This window comes from Danio rerio, chromosome 8 (genome assembly GCF_052040795.2).
Source record: "Danio rerio strain M-AB ecotype USA chromosome 8, GRCz13ab, whole genome shotgun sequence".
Taxonomy (NCBI): Eukaryota; Metazoa; Chordata; class Actinopteri; order Cypriniformes; family Danionidae; genus Danio; species Danio rerio.
The window spans coordinates 10,356,566-10,372,500 of NC_141028.1; the positions used below are offsets into that span (position 1 = coordinate 10,356,566).

Genomic DNA, 15,935 nt, shown 5'->3' on the forward strand with positions numbered 1-15,935 from the left:
AAGTGTGGCTGTCAAATGACGTCAAGGATTTGACATCAAATCGATTAGCATTTTTGACGTCATGCCTGATGTCTATTTGATGTCGTTTTGACATCAAGGTGCCCGCTGGGATGTTTATTAAAGCTTTAAAGCTCTTCACCACAAAGGCACTGTTCAGAAATCCTCCCCCAATAAAAGGATTGTTCTTGAAGTCCCCAGGAAAATGTACTTCAGAAAAGTCTAATAAAAGAGATGAAAATGAACTGTAACGCCCCCCCTAAACGGAACATGAGGGGCAGAGTGACCAACAAACAAACTGCACGACAGAATAGGAGAGAGGAGAGAGAGATAGACACGCACACACATACTGAGGGAGTGAGAGCAAGAGAGGGAGGGGAATCGAGCTTTTAACAGATTTGATAGAGATTAGAAGCGGCACAGTGTTGAGAAATATTGTTATGTTCGATATGAATCTCATTTCACGGGGAAAACGCGGTGAGCGCGCGCGGGGACGCGGACAGAACGGCTGTGCGGATCTCCACGCTGAATGAATGAAAGAAAGCATGAAGAAAAACCCCGCGCTTTCCTTAAACAGGTCATAGGTGATTTGTTTTTGAATCACAGCTGAATTTAACAACTGGAAAAGTCTGCAGGGGGTTTGAGAGAGTCGTGATGTTTTCGAGGGATTGATGAGAGGATGTCTCGACTGACTCCTGGAGAAAGTTACACATCAGGATGAACAGGTAAATAAATGGACGCTCAATAATTGGGTTATAAGTTTCTGTTTTCGCCGCCTATCGCGTGTTTACGATAATCTTAATCGTTTGTTTCCACTTTTTGTAAGTTATATGATGTCCGTATAAAAGTGTCATTCTTGTTATCGTGTTTTTGTTGCGTTTTACAATTTCTATGTTATTAATGTGGTTGCCTACTTTAAAAAACATTCCTTGCGAAAATTAACCATGGTTTTATTATAGTAGAAGTGATAACCATGTTTATTTGGCGTATTAACTCGTATAACTACAGTTTTACAATACCATGGTTAAACTAGTTTTTTTTTTCTGTTGTCACCATTAAATACAATAGGTTTTTGATTTTATTTGTAGTAAAACCATGAAGTAGCCTACTGTATGGGTTAAATGCTGGTTATCGATAATATCAAAGGGATTTAGGGTCGTTATAGTTACCATATTATAACCGTGCACACTGTTATGATGATGGCTTATGATTTAGGACCATTGCTGCGTAGCATATGCCTTCTGATTAGATCTTTTTTCCATGGTAATTGATTTTTGGGGAAAAAAGTAGTAATATCACCTTTTGTGACACTATTTTGTGGTTATATTTGTTATTATATTAAATACTTTTATGTAAATACCTTGAGTTTGGTAAATATGTAATTATTCAGTACTATGGTAGACTATAGGCTATTTGTAAAGGTGCATAGACGTGACACATTAATTCATAAAAAATACTGCACAAATAACTTTTTTATTGTCATATATTATATTATATTATATTATATTATATTATGCGAGGCAGTGGCGCAGTGGGTAGTGCTGTCGCCTCACAGCAAGAAGGTCGCTGGTTCGAACCTCGGCTCAGTTGGCGTTTCTGTGTGGAGTTTGCATGTTCTCCCTGCATTCACGTGGGTTTGCTCTGGTTTCCCCCACAGTCCAAAGACATGTGGTACAGGTGAATTGGGTTGGCTAAATTGTCCATAGTGTGTGTGTGTGAATGTAAGTGTGTATGGGTGTTGCTCAGTACTGGGTTGCAGCTGCAAGAACATCGACTGTGTAAAACATATGCTGGATAAGTTGGCAGTTCATTTCACTGTGGCGACCCCTGATGAGAAAAGGGACTAAGCAGAAAGAAAATGAATGAACTTTGAGCATTATACAACATGAGGTTGTTTGTGTCCACTTTTTAGTAAGTTAGGTGATATCTGTGAATTCTTGTTATCGTGTTTCTGTTGCGTTTCCCAATTTCTATGTTATTAATGTGGTTGTCTACTTCAAAAACTATTCCTTATAAAAATGAACCATGGTTGTATTATAGTATAAGTGCAGTCACCATGTTTATTTGGCATATTATCTGAGTTGTACCACAGTTTTACAATACCATGGTGAAACTAGGTTTTTAAATTGTGGCCACCATTAAATACAATAGGTTTTTGATTTTATGTGTAGTAAAACCAAGAAGTACTATATGGTTAAATGCTGGTTATCGATCATATAAAATGAATATACCTGTAGGGACCTTATAGTTACCATTTAATAACCAGGTTTTGCACACTGTTATGATGATATAGCTCATGATTGCTTTGTACCATGGATATGCCTTCTGATTAGATAATTTTCCATGGTAATTGATTTTGGGGGAAAAAAAGTAGTTATATCACCTTTTGTGACACTATTTTGTGGTTATATATGTTATTATATTAAATACTTTGAGGTAAATACATTGAGTTTGGTAAATGTTTATGTATTCATTCAGTATGGTAGACTATTGGCTATTGACAATATTTGTAAAGGTGCATAGACGAGACACATTAATTTATAAAAAAATACTGCACAAATAACTTTTTTTATTGTCATATATTATATTATATTATATTATATTATATTATATTATATTATATTATATTATATTATATTATATCATTTTATATTATAATATGTTATATTATATTATATCATTTTATATTATAATATGTTATATTATATTATTTTTATTATATTATGTTATATTATATTATATTATGTTATATTATATTATGTTATGTTATATTATATTATAATTTATTATGTTATTTTATATTATGTTATATTATATTATATTATATTATTTTATGTTATGTTATGTTATATTATATTATATTATATTATTTTATGTTATGTTATATTATATTATATTATATTATATTATATTATATTATATTATATTATATTATATTATGTTATGTTATGTTATGTTATATTATATTATATTATATTATATTATATTATATTATATTATATTATATTATATTATATCATTTTATATTATAATATGTTATATTATATTATATCATTTTATATTATAATATGTTATATTATATTATTTTTATTATATTATGTTATATTATATTATATTATGTTATATTATATTATGTTATGTTATATTATATTATAATTTATTATATTATTTTATATTATGTTATATTATATTATATTATATTATTTTATGTTATGTTATGTTATGTTATGTTATATTATATTATATTATATTATTTTATGTTATGTTATATTATATTATATTATATTATATTATATTATATTATATTATATTATATTATATTATATTATATTATTTTATGTTATATTATATTATATTATGTTATGTTATGTTATGTTATGTTATATTAAATTATATTATATTATATTTTATTATATTATATTATATTATTTTATATTATATTATATTATATTATATTATATTATATTATATTATATTATATTATATTATATTATATTATATTATATTATATTATATTATATTATATATTTTTATATGAATGTTGAGCACCCCTACAGTCCAAAGACAAGCGGTACAAGTCAATTGAATAAACTAAATTGGCCGTAGTGTATGTGTGTGAATCGGAGAGTGTTGCTCAGTACTGTGTTGCAGCTGAAAGGGCATCCACTGTGTAAAACATATGCTGGATAAGTTATCAGTTCATTTCACTGTGGCGACCCCTTATAAAAAAAGGGACTAAGCGGAAAGAAAATGAATGAACGTTAAGCATTAAACAACGTGATGTTGTTTGTTATGATGATTAATACACATCATTATGAAGTGTTTAACTTTATGCAGTTGTATTCAAATGTCTTGCATTCCCATCATGCTTTAAAGTATTTTTATGTTAAAATGTGACACCTGTCTTATTAGTGACTGTAAATTAAACTGTCAAATACTGCTGAAAGTGCACATTTTCCACAATGTTTGCAGATAATATACAAAGAGCATTCTCAAGACAAACACAATTCAAAAAATGGGATTCAGAATTGCTTTTCAAAGTAGAAGAGAAAAAAGATTCACACATTTAATAACATGATTTATCAATGCATCCTGTACAGCCTTTGTTAACTTACCTACCTCTATGAAGCAACATTTAGAGGAGACCGAGAACATGATAATACATATCATGCATAAGGGAGTACACTGACTTATGGAACTAATGGATAATGCATATTTCATAATGAAGGGTATTATTATAGGCCTTGATGTGTCCATCATGACTACATAAAAGAGGAGTTAAATAGATCTTGTTAGACTCTGACATGCATTGTAATATAAACGACTTGTGTCTCGAAGCTCTTTTTATCCGCTTTCTGTTGCCTGTAGGATGAATTCCTAGTTTTTTAATCCATGCTATGAGGTCTCTGGGGTCTCTTTGAATTATCATTGCAACAGTGAACCCCCTGTCAGCTGTGTCATGCTGCTGTGCATGAGAGGTCAGCATTTAAAAGTCTAACGTTTGTGTGAACAATGTCATATGTCGTCAGGGATGTTTGCAAAAGCGGTGTAGCTGCTCGCTGTGCCCTCTCGTATAATGTCAGGGATTCACAGTGTGTGATCTCTTGTCTGATAACGTGTGCTATGTGAGACGGCCCTAGAAAAATCAGCAAGAGCTCATGGAAAATCTTTTATGACAGAAGTGATTTTTTTTTTGCACATCGTGAGTGCCTGAAACTTTTTAGGGCATTCACCATGGTCATAAAAGTCATGCAATGATGAAAAAATTAGGCAATATTAGCTCTGATCGGGCCCAAAAATGCACATATTCACATATTCACAGACTTTTCTCTCTTTTCTATCAATTTTTAAAAAGGACAAATATCCAAAAATACTACCAAAAAGTGTGTGTGTGTGTGTGTATATATATATATATATATATATATATATATATATATATATATATATATATATATATATATATATATATATATATATATATATAATTTAATACATTTTTAATATTTAATTTAAAAATCCTTATAAATCCTTATAAAAAATGCATTGCCTGGATTAAATCCTTAAATTCCTTACTGCATGGATTTAAATGCTTAAAAATTTATTAAATCAAAATACTTAAATTGAATTTTCAGTATATATTTTATATATATTTTTAAGGATTTATAAGGATTTTTACTTTTTAATTACTATAGCAAAGAAAACATAACAGCTACAATATACGCAAAATTAATTAACAATAAACATTTTCATTTATGCATTCATTTTCTTTTCGGCTTAGTCCATTTATTAATCTGGGGTTGCCACACCAGAATGAACCGCCAACTTATCCAGCATATGTTTTACTGCCCTTCCAGCTGCAATGCATCTCTGGGAACAATTAGGGCTGGACGATAATTTATATGGCAAAAATTTATATCACTATAAATTTCTTAATTTCGGTCGATACAATATATTTCCGATATCGATATGGACAATAACTAAAAGCCAGGAAAAAACTGGCAAGAACACACACAATGAATGTCTGTACCCACAAATGTCTGCAAACTGAATTTGCAAAGTCTATAATAACATCCAGTGAGTGTTATATTGGGTGTTTATACGAGGATCAATTATATGGAAGGATCGAGTTTATATGTACGTGCGTTTGTATGCATGCATCAAATTTATACGTATATGCGCAGGTTTCATACATGTTTTGAACGTTCAATAGTATATATGCACGTCACGTGTTTTATGTATGTGTTAATAAGCGAAGTTTGATTTCAATCCTACAAGGTGGCATCATTCTCCCGCACATTTTGCAGAGCACCAAAACTATACGTTTATCGGAACTTAAAAAGCCGAACCACATCCACACCGCTGCATTAGTCTTTCCTCTCTTATCAACTATTTCATCTGCATTATTACATGTGTAAGCTTGTTCATTCACATCTGTATTCAAGGCACTCATTTTGTAGCTAAAACTTTCTGCGACGGTCACGGAGCTTAACCAACTGCTGAGCGCTGGCACGCCTGGCAGCGCGTGTCTGTGATGTACGTCATCACGCAAGTGACATCACGCTCTTTCTGACAAGCATTTCTAATTTTTAAGCAACATAGGCTCATTGTGAATACGTACCCCCGTATACATTTCTGGAGAACACGAATTATGTAGCCAGAGCTAAATATGGCTGCATTTCATCTTTAAAATGAACGCTAAGGAGTGGTATGACTGCTTTGCGTGTGGACGGCTTTGCTGATTTTACCAGTTTGCCCAGTGACTCGCCGTGTATGTTGGTGCACGTGAGACACAGAGAGAAGTTGACCAAGACGACGGGTTTGAGTCTGACGAAGAACAGTTCGAGAAAGCAGGTAAAAAAAAAGGCAAAAAATAAACAAATAAATAACAGGGGTAGAACGTGGTAAGATCAGACAATGTCGTAAAAATCATTTGACCGCAAGGGCTTTTATTTTTCTGGATTGCTTTTAAAATCACTGTCGGTTAAACAGTGATCAGTAAAACACTATCAGTTGAGTTTATGCAAGGGGTTGGGTGGGGTGAATCGGTGCTTCTTAAAACACTGTCGGTTGGGTTTAGGGAAGGGGGTGGGTGGGGTTAATTGGTCAGTTGGTAAGTTAGTCAGTCAGTCGACACCGGTCTCTGATGGATTTATGCGACTGGTACTTGTGAGAGAAATTTGTGATCTGAAAAAGCATACACAGCGGCCAAATAAACGTACCTCCTGGGACATATTTTATGCTGTTCAGAAATATATGCAGGGGTACGTATCAAAAATAAACCTAGGTTGCTTTTAGGAGTTCTACAAAAATGCTTTGAGTAAACCATCTAAAATACTGCTTTAAAATAATTGCTATTAATATTTTGCTTACAATATTAGCAAAATTCACAGCTGCTTTAAAATTTTGGATAAAGAAAGTTTTTTTCAGATTCATCTAAATCTGGCAAACTGAGTCATACCAAAGACCCTGATATAAATGTAACTGATGAATGAAGAATTTTTTTTTGGTCATCTATATCTGCTTGAAAAAGCAAATATTCTGTAAAAAGGTTTGTTGTGTCTGGTAAACATCTGCCAATGGTCAGATGCAATTATGTAATATTTTATATGCTAAAGATAACAAAGCAGTGTGTATCTGTAAAGCATTCTTGGTAATTTGTATAAAGTACTGCTCAAAAATAAGTGCAACATGACTTGACTAGATTGTCAAATTGCAGAGCTTGTGCAAAAATCCACATCTCTATGATCTGATGTATTCATGTTGTTTTCTCACCGGTTTTATTAGTGAGAGGAAAGCATGCAATCAGGCAACCCCTAATATTGCATGTTGTTATATGTTAAGCATAGTTCAACAGAAAGTACCTGAAAAGCTGTGCATCTAACACGTCATATGCTTTTTAACATAACAGCGAATTCTGCAGGACCATAGTGTATTTCATTTTTAATTTTATGATTCTGAATTGGATGGGCGACGTGGTGGCTCAGTTGCTAGCACTTTCGCTTTACAGCAAGAAGGTCGCTGATTCAAGTCCCGGCTGGGTCAGTGGGCATTTCTGTATAGAGTTTGCATGTTCTCCCTGTGTTCATGTGGGTTTGCTCCGGGTGCTCTGGTTTTCCCACAGTCTAAAGACATGCACTATAGGTGAATTGAAGAAACTAAGTTGGCTGTAGTGTATGTGTGTGAATGAGTGTGTGTGGGTGTTTCCCTACGGTGCACCCTGTTCCCCCTTTTGTCTGATGCAGACTATTACTTATCTTTTTACGCACCATTATGTCACCAAAGAGTGCACACACTGAGACTGATCCATAGTTTGCTGTGGCTTTGTAAAATTTGCTGAATTTCCTTTCGTCCATTACATCCCGATTGCACCCTCATATCAAGATTAACAAGAAGATAAATGAAGTTTCAAATGTCTCCATGACTTTTACAGAGTACAGTCTATTGGAAGAACCTGAGCTTATATATCTGAACTGCTGACCTCATTATCACAGAGTGGTCCATCTTAATCCAGGTACAATTCCTGCATGCGACACTCCTTTTTGTGTGTGCGAGGTCACTTTGACTCCATCAAGACTGTCATTTCACAATGAGTTCTCTCAAAGTTCTCTTCAACGGCTCCTAATGGGTATCAGCTGTAAGATTTAGGTCTAATATGAAGGAAAAAAGCCCCTGATGATTTGTTGTATTATCCATTATTCCAGCCCTTCATTTCTGAAGAGTGATCACATTATTTTGAGTAAGTGTGTCACGCTGGGAATGACCTCACCATTTGTCACAAGCCCAGACACCCGAATGGGCATTAATAGTTTCAGCTGATGAATTTTAAAAAGCATTAACAGAGCCTCTGTTCACAGACGACGAAATGGAATTGGGGTTTTAGTCGAACGTAATATGAAAATACAATCGCAAATGTTTTTTGGTGCAGGGATTAAAGAAATTTTGATAAGGAATGAACGATTATTCTTTTTAAAAATGTTTTTTTGTGAAGCTAAATCCTAATAATTGGGTTCCTACTTAAATCCTTTAGAGTCATATAATACTTAATTTAAATACATGTACTAAAGGAAAGGCTAAGTTAAACTCACAGTGGATGACTGAAATCCAGTATAAAAGTCTCTGTACTGCTATTATTGACTACAACCTCGTCATATTAGCTGCCTCTGATGTGCAAATGATTTAGAAAGCATTTTCTTTTCCCTTTGAAATGCCTCATAAACATACTGCTTATTATCATTCATCATTGCTGCTGTGGGCTTTTGCATTGGTGGCTTTTAAAGGGATAGTTTACTCAAAATGAAAATGTACTCACCATTTACTCACCTTAAAGTTTTTTCCAAGACCTGTTTGAGTTTCTTTTCTTTGTTGAACACAAAGTGAAGTTTATTAAAGCGTCACGAGACACCAAAACACACTTTTTGAGCTGTTGACAGTCATATATGAGTCACACACTGCTAAAAACACTATGAGGACACATATATTACACTAACAATTGAAAATTGGTTGTTTTTGCGTTATTTTGAGCATATTCTTACTTCTGGTTTGAAACAAATTTTTGAAGCTGGGTCACAGCCATGAGATCTTAGCGTGTATTCCAGCGTGCTGCAGTGAAGGTTTTGTTTTCATTTTCTCTCTATGAGAGCGCTGCTGGTCTCACGTGTGGATCAGTGCATGCGTCGCTAGCAGAAATACGTTTGTACGGAACATTTTTTACTTGAGAGCTTTTCTCATCTGGAAAAGATGTAATCGGGATTTGCTGCTCGTCTCCTTTAAAAAAAGATGCAGCTACAGTATGTGCTGACTGTCCTGTCTACAGATTTGGTAAGTGTGTGCGATCAGTGCCCTTTCTTTGGTCGTTCAGATGGCAAAGTTCGTATCGTCAGCAGTACTCTTCCAGTGTTTAAAGACAGACCTTAGTCAAAATAATTTCTAAGTTACTTAGTTTACGTTAACATCTCTACAATATTATGGACTGAGACTAAATGCTGCTCTCTAAGTGTAAACACGTGAACACAGTAAGCAAACTATTGCCGATCGTCGTGTTTAATTTTTGCCGCATTTTGTGACAGGATTGCATCCTACTGAGTGCATCTGAGTTACCAAGAAATACAGAGTTTTTTTTCTCTTATACGACGTGCGATATCAAACATTCCACCATCATTAAACTCACTGTCTTTATCCCCTGCGCCTGTGTGTTTGTTTTTCCTCTGTAAAAATCAGCACGTGCCCAAATTGGAGCTCCCATTTTTATTCAAGTCCTTCTCCTTTTTCCTACCCCGACACTCCCACCCAAACAGAGCTAGACACACCCACTTTCCTGACTTTTTCCAAACTAGAGGTGTGAAGTCACCCTGCTGAAACGGGGGGTTTCATGGCCCTTTAATAAACCAATTTCGAGAGTATCACGTGCTTCTCCTTTTTTCTCATAGATTGGGCGGCACGGTGGTTAGCCCCACAGCAAAAACTCTGCCGGCCCTGATCTTCCCCGTTTCCGTGTGGGTTTCTCCCGGGTTCTCTGGTTTTCTCCCATCATCCAAAGATATGCATAATACTTAACAGACTAAGCAAAACAGGCACTTTGTCCAGCTCCCTTTCTTCCCAAAGTAGTTTACCTTAGCCAGCTGGGGAATTTTTTAGATTTACCTGAGCTGAACCTCCCCTCTTGCTCAGCAAACGGGTGGGAGCCCTGGGCTTGAGGATCCTTTGATCTCAGGGCTCTCACCCGGGACAGTGTGAACACTTGAAAGATGATATTTTGGTGAAAGTTTAAAACCAGCAGCTATTGACATTAATAGCTACTATGAAATGCTCTTTACAAGAAGTGCCATGGGATTTTTAATGACCACAGAGAATCAGGACCTCGGTTTAACGTCTCATTGAAAAAACGGTGCTCAGTGACAGTATAGTACCCCTTTCTTTGTACTGGGGCATTAGGACTCACACAGACCACAGGTTGAGTGCCTCCTGCTGGCCTCACTAACACCACTTGCAACAGAAACCTAGTTTTCCCATGTGGTCTCCCATCCAGGTACTGATCAGGCTTAGCCCTGCTTAGCTTCAGTGAGTAACCGGTCTTTGGCCTTTAAATATGGCCATAAAAATGGCTGTGGCCATTATGTAGGACTTTCATCTTCAAAACCTTCAAAATGTAAAGGTGGCCTCACAGCAAGAATGCCTCAGGTTCAGATCTCTACCCGGTCAGTCGGTCAGTGCTTGCATGGCTTTTCCCCAGTTCGTTAGGGTTTTCTCCCACAGTCCAAAACATGAGACATCTCATGAGCTCAGGGGTCAGTTCTTCGTACCTCGCTTAAATGATCTAAGATTATTTGGCAGATCCCGGATCTTTAAATCTTGATAACTGATCTCTCGCTAATTTGGTTCTTCAAACCAGTTCGCGAATCAGATTAGAATGTCTGGATAAACTGATCTGAGATCGCTGCGTGTGTTGTGAAGGACAGATCTATCGATCCTCGAAATCATGATCAGCAATGCAACGATTGGCTGACGGCACAGCAGCGTAATGACATCATCTGATTAATATTCAATTATCCATGTGAGCAAAATTACATCAAATTAGCAGTAAACGGCTTGTTAAATATGACACGCAATAACCTTCGACATTTGTTGTGAGCTGCAGGCTTTACACTTTCATGTGTCGAGTATTCATCATGTATTTCAATGCAAATCAATGTATTTAGTTCCACATTTAGAAAATATTTTCTTTATTATAGTAGCCGTTTTTTAATCGGTGTAAAGAATAACTGGTTGTTTACAAAAGCGTTTTCTTATTGGTAAAGGCGTCTGCAGAAGCATCAAATCACTGGCATATTAACTATCAAAACATGTTTATGACTGCATAAATGTATTATTGCTTTAAAAAAGTCACATATTGTGCATTTCTATTATACACAATTTGTACTAAAGCGATCAAAAAAGTTAATATCAATAAGTTTTCTCTTTGCACCACCAGGTGGCAATCTTTGTACTTTCATTTCGAGGGTGCAGATTGCATACGTTTTATTAATATGTATAACTTAATTTATTTTATTAATGACTATAACTTTATATATATAGTTAAAAAATATGTACCATTTTCCCAAGTGTATATAACTACTACTGTAAGAAAATATCAGAATTCGGAACATACTTTCTGTATTATCTTTGCTTGAACTAAGCCAATCTAATCTTGTTTATATGAATTGAACCTGCTTTCGATCAGGTTTGACCAAGCAGAACTGTTGCTATGACAACAACTCTCGGATCAGCTTTGAAGAACGAAACTGGATCGTGTCAAATCGTCAATATCCAAATCCAGCTAACTGAGTAATCCACGTACCAAGAACGGACCCCAGGGCTCACTCCTGAGACAGCATGCCAAACAAGCTAATTACCAATCATCAGCTAAGTGTGAACTCTTGAAACATGTTTAAAACAAATGGAGGGTGAGTAAATGACGACAGGTTGAACTACCATTACTAATGCTTGTTTACAGGTATGTTGTTTTTGTGTAGATGGGATCACCATTGGAAAGTGTCCTGTGAAAACCGTTTGCCTTGTCTGAACGCACAAAGTGGTGTTGCGTTGATTTTAATGCCACACATTTCCACATGCATCGAACGCCATCCACAAACAGTGATTACTGTGATTAGATGATGCCACCATGGATTATTGAAACAGCCCATTATGTTTAACAGCTCCGAATGATGTTTTATCACCGTGAAAATGATATTTACCAGAGAGAGTGCAGGGAAGAGCTTGTCTCCTTCGATTAACATCTGATGTCGTGCCTTTTTAGTGCCAGCCTGGAATCAAATTGCTCCTCGTGAGGAAATGAACCCACTTACCGAACAATTAGTTTGCAATATTAAATATGTCTTTTCATTTCGGATGTAACAGTGGGGTGCTTTAAACGCACACATTTCTTCAGGAAAGATATTTGCGATAACAGTAAGGGAGGGATTTTTTTTTTGCTGGAGATATTCTATCTGATTTCATGTTAGCTGAATGAATTTAAAGAAAATCTGTGAGGAAAAGTCCTTCTAGGCAGGCCAAAAAACGGTTCAGGATTTGATTAGGCTCTCCAAAGCAAATGCAATATATCCAGTCCCTACTGTAAATGCAATCCAGGCTCATAAGGAACTGTAGCAGCAGCAGCAGTGTTCGATATCTGGAGTTCCCGCTGAACACCTGTCACTGTGTAGATGTGCAGTTTTTTGAGCAAACGCGAAGTAACTGCAGCAAAAAAAAAAGGCAGATGCCGCAGCTGCACGATGTGCTCTGGAGTGTGATGTAAAATTTTCATCAAAATGTAATGCCTTGCTACTAAGAGCTTCTGAAAGCTGTCAGATGCAGCCCCGATGATTTATCCTTGCGCTCTCCTACATAAACCATGGCTTGTGTTCAGAATGGAGTTCTTGTGTACCGCACACGTCTGTGTACTCTATATTGTCTAATTTATTTAAGCGGTATGTAGGTTGTCACAGGGAAGATTTCAAACAGCGGCACGCGACATGATCACATCTCTTGCTGCATTGTGTTTCATCTTAAGTAAATGTACTGTTGTACATTTTTAAATTCATGTCTCTGTAAAAAATATGTGTTGACCTTGGCAGTCTGACTCAATGATCAATGCAGGTGATGTTAAAATGTCAGATGGGGGTCATATTAATACTTTTTACATTATTATTTTTTTATTTATTTGCTTCTTTTCAAAAAGACATATGTATTAAAAAAACATTAATAAAGAAATATCATAATTCAACAGAATGTTCGTATTTTAATAGCGTATGAATATTAATTATGTTTTATAATTTATAGATTTTTTAAAAATAATTAAAAGGCTGGCATTTCATACATCCTTAATATACATTACTAAATATTTTGTAAATAAATGTAAAAAATCAGGCGGCATGGTGGCTTAGTTGTTAGCAGCAAGCTGGGTCATTGGCGCTTCTATGTGGAGTTTGCATGTTTTCACCTTCCTCCACAGTCCAAGACATACACTATAGGTGAATTTCATGAACTGAGGTGGCCGTAGTGTGTGTGTGAATGTGAGAGTTTATGGGTGGTTCCCAGTACTGGATTGCAGCTGGAGGGGCATTCGCTGCTTAAAACATATGCTGGATGAGTTGGTGGTTCATTCCACTGTGGCGACCCCTTATTAATAAAGGGGCTAAGCCAAAAAGAAAATGAATAAATTAATTTGTAGATTTTTTAAAAAAAGAATTAAAAGTCTGGCATTTTATACAACCTTAATATAAATCATTAAATATTTTTTAAATAAATGTAAAGAAATCATTTATTTAGTTGTTTGATAATAACATTAATATTTACAAAAATATTTATTTGTGTGTATATTTAGGAATTTCTTCCTAATTTAAAAAAAAATACTCTTTGCAAATGATAAGAGTTGTCCTTAATTATTTATTTATTTATTTTTTATTAAAAATGTAATTCCCAGCACTGTCATTTTCACAGCATGTCACTGAATATTTATAATATAAGTGTTTAAGTGTATAAGTGTTTTATGATTAATTATTATTTTATATTTTTATTTAAGACTAATTTAAAACTAAATTAAACTAGGGCATTTAATTTATTCTTAATATACATGAAGAAACATTTTTGTAAATGAGTTAATGATGTATTTATTAATTTGTTTGACAGTAATAATAATAATAACAACAGCAATATTTTTTTTTATTATTTTAAAAATATTTAATTGTGTGTATTTAGGATGTATAGAAATTATTTAAAATTTAAGAAATTAGTCTTACCAGATAACAAGAGTTGTTTTGTATTTATTATTTATCAAATACAATGTCATTTCCATCACTGTCATTTCCACAGCATGAAACTAAATCATTAGGGACATGCTGGAAATGACATTTGTTGATGCAGAAAAATGACAAATGTGACAATTATCCTTTCATGCATGTATAAATAAGCTAGTTAATGTAAAAGAGTCTTTATTCCAAATGTCTGCAGGGACAAATTAGTCAAATTGCAGAAGCTTCAAACTTCAGAAGGATCTTAATTTACCTTGGCCCGTTTTAAGTATTTATTACGTCTTATCTATGTTTCTCTGTTCTCAAAGGATTATGTATAAGATTGTGTCAATCAATAATTTCCTATGAGATGAATAAACTAACTTACTACAGTAACTAATTACAGTGAAAAAAGTACTTTGTTTCAAACAAATACTTCATGTTGACCCAACACAAATCCCTTAAGTTAATAGTTTTTACAAATTTAAGTGGATTAAACATAAAATAATTAAGTTGTCCCCCCCCAAAAAAAATATAATTGTGCTGTTTTAACTTATTTTAAATAAGCAGTTTAAACAAGCAGCAAAAGCCATTTTTGAGTGTAACTAACTAACTAACTAACTAACTAACTAACTAAGTTACAAATTAACTAACTAAAGTTAAAGTAAAGTCTGTTTAGAATTGGAAGTGTCAGACTTGACGTCATTCTCTATGGTTTTTAATGACGCGTCACTCGCATTGACAGGTGAAAATCCGATCTACCTGCTTACACTGCAGTCACGAGAACACAGATCCGATTCATATCGGATAAATTTCCACATATGAACAATGCCTGTATCTGATTTGAGTATATCAGAATCCATGTGATTTTTTTCTGCTTACATGTACATGGGCCTTGTCCGATCTGTGCCACATAGAAGAGGAAAATTGGATTTAAGTCACTTGAACAGTGCAGTGTAAATTAGGCCGTACTAACTAACTAACTAACTAACTAACTAACTAACTAACTAACTAACTAACTAACTAACTAAGGCTGCATTTACAATGCAGATCTTGATGGTCAATTTCGATTTCTGATCTGATTTTTTTAATGACCTGCTTACATCATCTTTTAAAAGTTTCTCGTATGCAATCGTGTGCATTTACACAGCACACGGCAAAGGCGCAAGGACCAGGAAAAAAAAGAGCATGTGCTGACTAGGGTTGTAACGGTATGAATTTTTTACGGTATGATAATCGTCTAAAACAATACCACGGTTTGACGGTTTCACGGTATACGGTATGTTACAAATGTTACAAAATAATAGAACAGTGAAGCAAATTTGACTTTTTCTAAATAATATATTTTCAGTTACTATAAACAACACCACTTACAATGAACAAATAAAAAAATAAGAAAATAATAAATAATGTGTCAAAGTCCAAATAAAGTCCAAATAAACATGGTGCAAATCCTCAGTAAAAAAATAGATATAAATATTTACTATACTATAAATAGTTACATAACGAAACTAGATTCAATATGGAACATCCTTAGGTTTTATGTGCCAGCATGGATATGGTTGTCTGTGGATATGGATTTGGATATGGTTGTCTGCAATGCAATGTGTCACTGTTTTGTCATGTTTCTGTGCTGCTGTGCATGCAAAAGTACTTAGTATGAGAATTATTTCA

The 15,935-nt window shown here is 34.4% G+C and overlaps 1 protein-coding gene across 3 annotated transcripts in view; it reads left to right on the forward strand.

The window, feature by feature from the left end:
* Positions 1-304: 304 nt before the first annotated feature.
* Positions 305-15,935, forward strand: part of grm6a (glutamate receptor, metabotropic 6a) — a 220,458-nt gene continuing 204,827 nt past the window's right edge. For all 3 annotated transcript variants that reach the window (XR_015497238.1, XR_015497237.1, XM_087263733.1), the window contains exon 1: positions 305-722. The gene's annotated coding sequence lies outside the window, so the exon portion shown is untranslated. The remainder of the gene's footprint in view (positions 723-15,935) is intronic.